This window comes from Elephas maximus, chromosome 17 (genome assembly GCF_024166365.1).
Source record: "Elephas maximus indicus isolate mEleMax1 chromosome 17, mEleMax1 primary haplotype, whole genome shotgun sequence".
In the NCBI taxonomy this organism is placed as follows: Eukaryota; Metazoa; Chordata; class Mammalia; order Proboscidea; family Elephantidae; genus Elephas; species Elephas maximus.
Genome location: NC_064835.1, coordinates 37,149,157 through 37,161,934, shown reverse-complemented (window position 1 = coordinate 37,161,934; position 12,778 = coordinate 37,149,157). Strand labels below are relative to the sequence as shown.

Genomic DNA, 12,778 nt, shown 5'->3' with positions numbered 1-12,778 from the left:
CAGTGTCACAGAATAATTTGTGCATTAACTGTTTAATAAGAAAATAATTTGCTCTGTAAACTTTCACCTAAATCACAATAAAATAAATAAATAAAAATTAAAAAAAAACAGTGGACACTTATTCTAAATTCATCTCCCCATTTCAAACACACATGTGTGTGAACACAAATATATATACATCCATACAAGCATACACAAACAGACTTGAATTAGTAATCATAACCATTAGCCAACCCTAAACATGTGGACAGCTTTTCTCTCTCATCAAACAAGAGCCTATACCAATCTTCTACAACAAAAATAACATAAGATGCAGGAGGTGTTTGATTTTTATGTGTTTGCTGCTGAATTACAACTGAACTATTCATGGGGTCCGAATTGTTCTCAAAAAATAATATGGGCTCTAGAGTCAGAAAGTCCTAGAATTTTTTTTTTTTTAAATAGAGTCAGAAAGTCCTAGAATTGAATCCTGACTATATTACTTACACATGTGACATGTCATCCTATTCAACCCTTTCAAAACTCTGATTTCTCATTTGAAAAACTGGGATACTGTCTATCTCACCTGGTTGTGTTATGGATTACAATACAATAATGATGAATATGTAACTAACACAATGCCCGGGACAAAGGAATGCTCAATGCATGTTTTCCTTTTCTTTTTATTAAAGCAGAGCTAATTTAGATTTGAGTTCATTAAGAAAAAGAAAGTCTTCCAAAAATTTCTCTCCTAAGAAGAATCTTGTTGGAACTAGGATCAAATATACCATATAGATTACAACCTCAAAGAAAAGGTCTAGGTTTTTTCTATTTATGTATCTTCTATTTCACATTAGCATAGAATTTTGCTCATGGTGACTATTCAGTAAATATTTATAAATTCATCATTTCGTAATATTGTATTGTGAATATTTGCACTCAGACTCTAAGATCCAGTTTCTGACTTTAAGAACCTTGCACCTAGCAGAGACAACATGGACGATGAATATTCTTGGCGATGTGTTTTTTCATATTAGTTTCCTGAATGTTGAAGAGAACACCTGCTTGGACTCCACAAGGAAGCTTCATGGACGAGGTATGATTTCTGATGAGTTCTTAAGTAAAGGAAAATAGGCATTTGGCAAAAGTCGGATGAAAGACTGTTCCAAGAAAATGCCTAAGATGAAGGCTTGGATATGGATTTGAAAACCATTGAATATGGGTTAGGAAGCGTGAGGAAGAGAGATTATATAAATTACATTAGATTTAAATAGTCATGTAACCAAAGGGTGAGGAAAGTATATATATCTAAATGATAAGCTGTCTTCCAATGATCTTCATGATATTTTAGTAGCAGCGTCTCTAAGTAGCCCTTTATAACATATTACACTATGTTTTTCAAATTAATTGATATTGTGTCCCTGGACTGTACATTTGGTCTTTCATCTACTGAATCTTTGTTATGAGACTAAATGTGCTTTTCCAAGGAGGGCTACTCTGATGTAGCTCTTCAAGGCAAAAAACCCGTGGTTGTCAAATCGATTCTTACTTATAGCAACCCTATAGGATAGAGTAGAATGGCCCCACACGGTTTCCAAAGAGAAGCTGGTGGATTCGAACTGCTGACCTTTGGTTAGCAGCTGAGTTCTTAACCACTTTACTACAGTATATATACATATAAAATGCTGTTGGTCCTTATTACGGGTGGTAGCACATAGAAAATAGAACAAATGGTGAGTGCCCATCTTCCCTCTTATGTTACCTGAGCATCAGTGGTGGTTGTTTTCATCGCAATTTGATATGCCAAATTTCTCTGATGTTTATCCCCTCTAAAAAGATCACTGGGTTCAAATGAAACATTTACAGTCAGAATCTATTAATGGAGTCCTCTGGTTCAGCTATTAACTGAGTCATTTAATAATTACTTGTGCTTGTTCCAAAAAAGGTGGCCATAGTGCACCTACACATACCCACATCTTACCTCTTGGTATCTCTTCCCATACAGTGCTGTTATAGATTGAATTGTGCCCCCCAAAATGTGTGTCACCTTGGCTAGCCCTTTAGTCTCAGTATTATGTAACTGTTCACCATTTTGTCATCTGATGTGATTTTCCTGTGTTGTAAATCCTACCTCTATGATATCAACGAGGCAGGATTAGAGACAGTTATGTTAATGATGCAGGCTCAATTTACAAGATTAGGTATCTTGAATAAATCTGTTTTGAGATATAAAAAACAGAAGTGAGCAGAGAGACGGGGGGACCTCATTACCACCAAGCAAGAAGAACCAGAAGCATGCGTCCTTTGGACCCAGGTTCCCTGTGTTGGGAAGCTTGTGGACTAGGGGAAGATTGATGACAAGGACCTTCCTCCAGATCTGACAGACAGAGAAAGCCTTCCCCTGGAGCTGGAGTCCTGAATTCGGACCTCTAGCCTAATAGACTGTGAGAGAATAAACTTCTCTTTGTTAAAGACATCCACTGGTGGTATTTCTGTTATAGCAGCACTAGATAACTAAGACAGACCCCAAACTGTTATAGTCTATTACATCTACATTACCAAAAAAAAATCAGAAATTCAAGTCTTCATTTAGAACGGTTTAGGACACCTGGATTTTCTTTTCACTACCATGTCTGAATAGCTATAAAACCAAATTCAAATCACATAATCTTTCTAGTCTTTGAGCTCTCTATCTTTAAAACTTAGATCATGCTCCTATACCAGAGGAAGAGATTAAAGAACTCTCCCTCATTAAGTGCGGCTTCTGTTTGGATCTGACTAGAGTGATCTTCATGTGAAATAATATTTAGATGGAGTATGGGACACAGATAGCTCTAGCCACTTATTGTGCTTTCTAGCAGCAGTGGCCTCAGCAAGTGCTCATGCTGTTTCTGCAGATGTGGTGTAGTGGTTAAGAGCTATGGCTGCTAAACAAGAGGTCAGCAGTTTGAATCCACCAGGAGTGCCTTGGAAACTGTATGGGGCAGTCCTACTCGGTTCTATAGGGTCCCTATTTCCTGTAGGTCCAACTATGAGTCAGAATCGACCCGACAGCAACAGGGTTGGTTTTTGGAAATCTTGGTGGCATAATGGTTAAGTGCTATGGCTGCTAACCAAATGATCGGCAGTTCAAATCCGCCAGGTGCTTCTTGGAAACTCTATGGGGCAGTTCTACTCTGTCTTATAGGGAGGGTGGTTATGAGTTGGAATCGACTTAATGGCAACGGATTTGGTTCGGTTTTCTTTTTATGCTACCACAGACCCAGGGCCCCTGTCTCCATGCTGGATGACAAGAGGCTGTTGCATGCCTGCGCACTGGCTGGACTGGCACTATGGCGGCTCCTACTTCCCAGGAAACTAGGATACACCCCAGAAGTGTGTCTGTAGGCAGGGAGCTAACACTCTTTGGGGTGGGCTTCAACCACTGAGAGACAAGAGATGCAAAGAGGCCTGTCCATCCCCCCACAACAGACTGCCCTGAGAAGCATTAAGGTCATATGGTTCTCTGGGTCATCCTAGGAAACAAGCAGCCAGGTGTGTTATTGGGAAACTGGACTCAGCTCTAGTAACACAACCCCACATACTGGCTTTCTCTTCTTTCTGTCTCACGTCAGTTTTTTCTTCATTCTTGCTTCCCTGGGATTGTACCCCTCATAAGGATGGGTAAGATTCTGGGCTCAGGTTCTGTTTTCTAAGAATACTGGATCAGGACTGGTAGAGAATCATAGCAGGGCTTTTGTGCCATGGTCTGAGCTCTGATTCTGTTGGACACCATACGAGTCCAAGTCCCAGCTCTGCCACCTTCTGGCTGTGTGCTTCTGGGCTTTTCACTTAAGCCTTCTGCCTCAGTGTCCTCATCTGCTAAATGATGATAATAATAGTATATACCTCATTAGGGATGTTGAAAGAACTGCATGAGTTAATGCATCTGAAATGCTTAGACTAGTGCTGGACGCACAAACTCTGTATAAGAGGTAAGGATTGTCATCTTCATCATCACCAAAATCACATTTCTGTGCTTCTTATGTTCTGTCTCCCTCAGCTGTCACAGTTCCTGCTTCTTCCAAAGCATTCCATAAATTCTGTGACCCTCAAGTTCCTGACAGTATGATCTCTTTTGCTTAAGTTAGAGTTAACTGCTATATTTTTGCAAACAAAGAATTCTAATTGGTACAATTCAGCAATGAGTTTGGGGTTCAGGAGGTGTCTAGTGCTAAGATCTAGTGCTGCTATAACAGAAATACAAGTGGGTGGCTTTAACAGACAGAGATTTATTCTCTCATATTCCCGTGGGCTAGAAGTCCAAATTTAGGGCACCAGCTCCAGAGGAAGGCTTTCTTCTCTCTTTTGACTCTGGAGGAAGGTCCTTGTCATAAATCTTCCTGTGGTATAGGAGCTTCTCCGCCCAGGAACTTCGTGTCCACAGGACACACTCTGCTCCCAGTGCTGCTTTCTTGGTAGTATGAGGTCCCCATGTCTCTCTGCTCACTTCTCTCTTTTATATCTCAAAAGACATTTGATTAAGACACTATCTAATCTTGTAGATCTCATCAATATAACTGCTGCTAATCCATTAACATCACAGTGACAGGATTTACAACACATAAGGAAATCACATCAGATGACGAAATGGTAGAGAGTCATACAATACTGGGAATCATGACCTAGCCAAGTTGACAAATATTTTGGGGGGACACAATTCATTGCATGATAGGAGGCAATGGAGAATTTGTGTGGTTCCTGCAATCAAGTCAGAGAGGCTTCAGCCTGTCAGAGACGCGAGGTGATTTACCCCCAGGATCACTTAGCCACCAGTGCCAGAGTCAGGGCTAAAAACCCACAAAAGCCAAACCCTTTTAACCACTCCATAGGTTTTTGAAGTTTTTATGTTTTAAATAAAATTACCTGGCTTTTCTTGAGTGTCAACTCTGTTTAAAATGCTGCAGATATAGTTTGATTTAATTCTTAGGATGACCCTATGAGCTAATAGTAGACTGTAATGGTTCTATTGAAGAGACAGATACTATGAGGTGAGTTAGTCTTGTCCATAGTCTCCGTGCCTGTGTGAGCAGAGCTAGTCCTCCAGCCTTGCTGCCTGTGCCTGTGTGAGCAGAGCTAGTCCTCCAGCCTTGTTGCCTGTGCCTGTGTGAGCAGAGCTAGTCCTCCAGCCTTGCTGCCTGATTTCAAGCCCAGGCTGGTATCCTTCCCTCCCCATTGTCAAACCTTTCGTCTAGTGAGCGAGCTCAGGCTGTGGGTACGTAAACTGTTAAGGGAAGGCTGTTTGGACTGAGGTGGGGATGAGAAGTTTCTTCCTCGCCTTGCTGCTCCCTCTCCCCACTCTCTGCTTCTTAGCTGCCCACACAAAGAAGGCTTCGTACACTCTGGGTCGGCCTTCCATCCTACGGGTGAGTAGTCGGGAATTGTAAACACTGGAGCAAACGATGCCAAGAAGGATCCATGACCACTCATCGGTAAATGGGGGGGGGACACCCCCCACCACTACCTGCACCTGCTTACTAATATCCTACCAGAGGGTCCTAGGGGCAGTCACGGACTCTGGGCCACGGCTGTGACCTGAAGTTACATTCCTAAAGGGGTGTGCGCATTCCTCCAAGGGTGGCAGCAGGAGGAAGGGAGTAACAACAAGGGGCAGCTGCGCAGGGTGACTCTGGCAGTTCTGTCTGTGGATACATCGCCAGCCCTGAGAAATGAGATAATAAAATAAAAAAGCACTTGAGAAGTAAAAGTGGTATGTGAATATAAGGCACCACTGTTTTCACATGTCACATGCTTAGGAGAACTCTTCTTCTTTTAATTCATTTATTTCTTCAGTTCTTGTGTGTGTGTGTGTGTTTGTGTGTGTGTAAGGGATTTAAGGTGACTTACACAAACTACCCTGTATGTGTACGTGAAAGGCTGCCTAAGCAAAACACGAAATGATGACACCACAAAGGCAGAGATTAACAGATTTTATTACATCCAAATCTGAAATTGCAGCACGACAAAAGACACCATAAAACAAAGTAAGAGACAAGAGACAGGCTGAGAGGAAACGTCTGCAACATTTATAACCAAGGGTTAACATCCAGGCTATACGCAGTGCTTCCACAGATTTATTCTAAAAAAGACAACCAACCCAACAGAAAAATGGATGATGTACATGGATGAGCAAGTCACAGAAGAAACACAAACACCCAATAAACATATGAAATAGGGAAAAAAAATTAGGCACAATAACTTCCCTAGTAACAGGGATATGCAAATTAGAGTGAGGTGCAATTTCCTGCCTCTCCTACTGGCCGGAATGTACACTATCATGAGTCTCTGTTACAGGCCAAGGGGTGGGGAAATGGGCACGTCTACACGGTGGTGAGACTGCTAACTGATGTCGCCCTTTTGAGGGGGCATTTTTCTGACAATATAGAACTTTTAAATACAAAACTTATTTAAAAGTATGTCCTATGACCAAGCAATTCCACTGCAGCAATTCATCCTACAAAAATACTTCACGCAGAAACATTTGTGTGCTAAAAGCTCTTCAGGCTACTCTTTGAAAAAATGAAACTTCCTATCACAAAGTTTGTTGCTGCTACGGTTAGGTCCCCAGGGGAGGTCAACTCATAACAACCCCATGTGACAGAGCAGAACTTCCCCATATGGTTTTCTTGGCTGTAATCTTTACAGAAGCAGATCGCCAGATCTCTTCCCTGCAAAGCTGCTGGGTGGATTCAAACTGCCAACCTTTCGGGTAACAACCGAGGGCTTAATGATTACATCAACAGGAATCACCTCAAAAATTTAATAATTTAAAATGTAGCTATATGGACTATGCAGCATTAAACTGAATGCCATTAAAAAAAAAAGTCATTGAATCAAATCTGATTAGACTCAAACTGCCAACCTTTAGTTTAGTTGTCCAGTACAAGCTGTTTATGCTACCGAGGGACCTGAATGCCATATATCTATGCGTATGCACATAAAAGGAATTATATGATGTATTCAGTTTAAAAAACGCAGTTTCAGAACAATAAGCATAGTGTAATCCCACTCATGTGACATATGGCTCGGGTGTAAATGCACAGAAAATTTTCTAGAAAGATAGCGACCAAACTTGAAACAGGGATGAATCAGGGTTTTCCTTAATTAAAATGAATATTAATTATTTATTACATGCCAAGAGCTGTACCAGGCATTAGAGATAGAATAGTGAACAAACAATTATTTTTCTTGGGAGGTTATATCACAATTTGAGGAGATAGACACATAAATAAATAAATAATCTACTATACATATGGTGACAAGTGCTTAGAGGGGAAGAAAGCAGGAGAGTGGGATGGGGGCTTGAAATAGGAGCTTCACTGGAGTGACATTTGAGTGAAGACCTAATGACAATGGGAAGTGAGCCATGTAGATATCTGGGGGAAGACTGTTCCACAAGAAGTAATAGCAACTGCAAAGGTCCTCAGGCAGGCGTCTGGACGACACATTTGGGGAACAGCAAGGAAAGCAGTGTGGCTGATGCAGACAGTCCAAGGGGGAAAGACGGAGGGAAGGAGGTCAGAGAGACAACGTCTGAATGAAACGGGCACCACTGCAAGATTGTGAGCAGAGGAGTGTGACAAGATGCAACTTTCACAAGATCCCACTCAGTGCTGTGCTGAGAATGGGCTGAGCAGGGCAGGGGGTGATAGGGTGAAGTTAGCAGTCTACTGCAAAATCCAGGCAAGGGAAAAATGGTAGGGACTCAATAAATGCCAGTTCCCTGTCCCTTAAGAAGATATTATGTTCTTTTTAACTGTAGTTTAAGGGATTCATAGCAGTCCTTGTGCTTGCGATTCTACCACAAAGTGCAAAATAAGCCCTGGTAGGATAAGCAGCATCCTCGAGTTGGCATAGCAACTTGCCAGTAATGGGGAGGTGGTGCCCAAGAGGGGGAGCTGATAGCAGCTAAGGCAATGCCAGGGCAGAAATGGCCCTCCAAGAAAAGTCCACAGTCACAGATCAAGTCCCAAAGGAGGCCTAGCAACCTGTGAGATAGCTTGATGGAAGCAGGGAGTGGTTAGGGCAGGGGCATAGATGTGGATGCAGCAGTGGTTCTGAGGGTGAGGTGTAGCCTGGTTATCAGGGTCCCTGGATATCAGCCGGAGGCAAGGCCAGGAGAGCAGGAAGCAGAGGCAGGGTCTCAGCACAGTGCTGGGGAGATGCTGGCTCCGGTGGGGCTCCAGAAATCCCAGGAGCCTGGCTCAGGAGAAGAATGGGAGCCTGGCTCAGGAGGAGATTGGGAGCCTAGTTCAGGAGGATAAAGGGATGAGGGGTAGGTATAGGTTTGTACATGCTGGGCCAGTCAGGAAGCTGCAAATCAAGAATGCTGTGGGACTCTGGTGGTGGGGTTGCTGCCCTGGAGGCATAACCCACCCACTGCCATCGAGTCAGGCTTGTCTGAGAAAATTATTTCCAAATCCCTCTGGACAGGAGGGACAGCATTTTGCCAGTGGTTCCCTGGATTCTGGATGGGTAGGAGCGGAGGGAGGGCCACGGCAGCAGATATTGAATGTTGATGCGCAATGACTGGAATGACCTTAGACTTGGGGGCAAGGACTACTGATTTGGAGTCTCCTTTATCCAGTCAGAGGCTCATTAGTAGGTACCAGGGAGCCTGAATCTGTAGTTGTCAGTGGATTCAATCCTGTCACCTGCCTCAGCTCTAAGAGTGCTCAGTTTAAAGTTCTTGAAAAATCCCCCACTGTGACTAGTCAAGCATGATCTGCTTTCTCCCTTCCACCACTCACAATATTTATCCTCATTTCTTTTATTGAAATCTATCTGTTCCTGTTCTATTAAAACTGTTTGACTGGCAGCTCCTATTCTACCAAAGCCTGCAACCCATCCATTTTCCAGACAATGAGGTATAAGCATTCCATCTTCTTTTGTATTTGCGTGGCCTTCTAAGCTTAAATCTTCAATCTTAAAGGCATATCAGAGAAGCTTCATCTAAAACTACTTTCCCACATACCAGCAGGCTGAACCACCCATTATATATTTAGCCAGTCTAACCAAACAGCAAAAGATCCCAGTTCCTCCCTCTTCCCTGGTGCTTGCCCTCATGATCTGCACCCCATTCTTCAGTTTCAGAACCACCCCAGAAGGGAGGAAGGGGCTACCTTTCACCCAGCAGCTGTAAGGTGAGTGCGGTGTCTTATGGAAGTAGGAATACTAATATCAAGCATTTAAATGCATGTCACAGAACACTTCCCATTCAATTCACTCTGATCCTGGCCAGTCACACTGTTGGGCAGGTATCATCAGCACCTGACTTTAAGGATGATGAAACTGAGGCTCTGAACTTGAGGTAATTTAGAAGTCTCTTTTTAGCAGGGAAGAGAAGCTACCTGTAGACCCTCAAAGAATGTTCTTCTCTCTATAGAGAGCCCACCTTTCTTCAACAGGTAAGGAAAAGGATATGGCTGTATCCACATGGCCAAGCTACTAGAAAAGGCAGTAAATCTTGCATCCACAACTAGATAACAGGCATGACCACACTGTGGAGGTGAAAGAAGAACAGCCAGGGATGGGACCCAAATTCAAACTCCTGGGGAGCCAACACGGTACTATAGAGAGAAGCACCATGCCATCCCTCCACAGCAAAAACTAAAAAAAAAAAAAAAACTAAGTAAAACAGGGCCAAACGTCAATCTTGGAACCCTAGGTATCAAATGAAGGAATAAAGAACTAATCACCGGATGGAATGAGAAACTGACAGAGAACAGAAAGTTTGGAGAGATGTGGAGTGGAGGTCCCCTATCAGGTAATGCTGCACAGATTCCCTATTTTGGACTCCTCAGCCACCAAGAATGGCAGACAGGGAGTACAGGAAGGCAGCTTCACAGGGTTCCCAGCAGGAGACAGAGCACCCGGTAACCAGAGATACATGCTTTCCCATCCCCCACCCTTCTTCCCCCTGCTCGGCCTCCACAGCTTCCCGGCCTGCTGTGGCTGCTCGGCTGAGGGGCGCTGGCTCAGTGCTGCTTGAATTCACCCTGCCCACAATGGCTGGCTCCTTCAGTGCCTTTTTTTTTGTTGTTGCTGTTGTTACTTTTTTCAGCTTCTTTTGGTTTCTTTTCTCTCTCTCACCTATTCACTTTCTCTTGAACACCTGGCTTGGTGTGCCATTCCACTCCTTCCTGACAGGCAGCAAAGTGCCGCTCAGCTGTGGAACGACTTCCCTGATCCGTGCTGCCACACCGAGGGGCTCCCTGGGGACATTTTTTTCTTTTTGTTTTTCTTCATTTCTTAGTTTCTTGTCTCTCCCTTCCTTCTTTTCCTGTCTCCTGAATACCTCACACCGTGCACCATCTCTGCTACTTCTAGACAGGCTATGCAGTGCCACTCAACGTGGGAGCCACTTGCCTGATCCTCACCACCAAGCCAATGTGCTCCCTTGGGGGGTTTTATTTATTTTTCTTTTCTGGGTTTCTTGTCTCTCTGCTATCCTTCTCATCTTTTTTCCTGAACACCTGGTGCTGTGTGCCATATCTGCTCCTTCTTGATGGGCTGTGCAGTACTTCTCAGCTGCGGACCCACATCTAGTAGGCTCCCTTGGGGCATTCTTTTTCTTTCTTTCTCAGATTCCTGTCTTTCTCTACCATCCTTCTTTACCCTTCTCCTGAACACCTGGCACCGTGTGCCATCTCTGCTTCTTCTTGATGGGCTGTACAACACTGCTCAGCTGGGGACCCACTTCCAATAGGCTCCCTTGGGGCATTTTTTCTTTCTTTCTTTCTTTCTTTCTTTCTTTCTTTCTTTCTTTCTTTCTTTCTTTCTTTCTTTCTTTCTTTCTTTCTTTCTTTCTTTCTTTCTTTCTTTCTTTCTTTCTTTCTTTCTCTCTCTCTCTCTCTCTCTCTCTCTCTCTCTCTCTCTCTCTCTCTCTCTCTCTCTCTCTCTCTCTCTCTCTCTCTCTCTCTCTCTCTCTCTCTCTCTCTCTCTCTCTCTCTCTCTCGTTCTTTCGTTCTTTCTTTCGTTCTTTCTTTCGTTCTTTCTTTCGTTCTTTCTCTCTCTCTCTCTCTCTCTCTCTTTCTTTCTTTTTCCCTCAGTTTCTTGTCTCTCTCTACCTTCCATCCTTTCCTTCCTCCCAACTATCTAGCATCTTTTTTCTTTCTTTTTCTTGGTATCTTGTCTGTCTCTACATTCCTTCTGTTCCTTTCTCCAAGCCACCTGATCATGTATACCTTTCTCTCTCTCTCTTTTTTTTTAGATCCAGTTTCTTATCTCTCTCTCTCTTCCTTCCTTTCCTTTCTCCCACCTACCTAGCTGCCTGTGTCATACCTGTCCCTTCCTGATGGGCTGTGCCTCCCCCTGTTCAACTAGAAAGTCACTGGCAAATAGCTTCCCCAGGTCTGTACCACTCCAGTGGTAGGCTCCCTCAGCACTTTTTTTTTTTGACTCCTGTTTCTCTCTCCTCTTTCCCTCACCCACTTAGTTCCACACAGCACAACCTCTCCCCTCCATTCTGCCTATCTGCACAGTGCGCTGAGTATCACACCCCTGAACAGCACAGTCATGGTCTACCAGAATCTTCCCTGAACTGACCCCCCAGCCCAGCCCTGTCTACTCCAGTATGTGTTACAAACCACCCATCACAGCCCCACCCCCTCTGCTGGACCTGCTCTGCTGCACCATAGCTGCGTGACTGTCCCTATCTGCTGGACTATGTGGTGAGAAGTATTGTGCCCAGAGATGAGCAAACAACAAAGAACTCCCAGCCCATCCGCTCAGGCATACCCAAACAAAACAAAAAAAGCAGGACAAAACAAATTTGCAATCAATAAATGAAGAAAATACTTTCTGAAAGTCTCCAAAGCAGCAGACTATATCAAAACATAAAAAAAAAAAGGACAGGATGGTCTCAGTAGGCAACCAAAATAAAACATCAGATGACTTTCCAGTAGAAGAAAAGGCACTGAAACTCCTTTATAGGGAATTCAAATCTCTAATATTCGGAGCCATCCAAGAGTTGAAGGAAAAAGCAGACAAAAGTAAGGAAAAAATAGACAAAATCATGGAAAAGACAGACAAAATCATGGAAAAGACAGACAAAACAATGGAAGAATTCAGGAAAATAATACAGGAACAAATGTCAAAATAAATTCACAACTAGAAAGCATACAAAAACAGCAATTAGATATCCAAAAGATAAACAAGATATCAGAAATGGACAGCGTCATAGAAAGTTTGAGGAGCAGGTTTGAGACAATGGAAGACAGAGTCAGTGAAATTGAAGACAAATACTTGGATACCACATTGTTTGAGGAAAAAAATCAAAGAAAAGAATGAAGAAAAATGAAGGAACCCTGAGAACAATGTGAGATACAACTAAAAGCAAAAATTTGTGAGTGGTCAGAGTTCCAGAACAGGGGGAGAAAACGGAAAAAAAAACAGAGGACAACTGACGAACTGCTGACAGAAAACTTCCCTAATATCATGAAAGATGAAAAGCTGACCATCCAAGAAGCTAAACGAATCCCATATAGTACAGACCCCAAAAGAAAATCACAAAGATAAATCATAATCACACTTGCTAAAACCAAAGACAAAGAATCCTGAGAGGAGCTTGAGAAAAATGAAGTAATATACAGAGGGGAAGCAATAAGAATAAACTCTGATTGCTTGGCAGAAACTATGTAGACGAGAAGGCAATGGGATGACATACATAAAACTTTGAAAGAAAAAAAAAATTGCCAATCAAGAATAGAGTCCTACAAAACTCTCATTCGACTGTGATGGTGAAATTAGAACATTTCCA

General features: G+C 43.0%; 1 protein-coding gene across 4 annotated transcripts in view; it reads right to left on the bottom strand.

Moving 5' to 3' along the window:
- The window catches only part of NTM (neurotrimin), a 1,228,179-nt gene that overhangs the window by 69,606 nt on the left and 1,145,795 nt on the right, over positions 1-12,778 (bottom strand). The window lies entirely within an intron of this gene.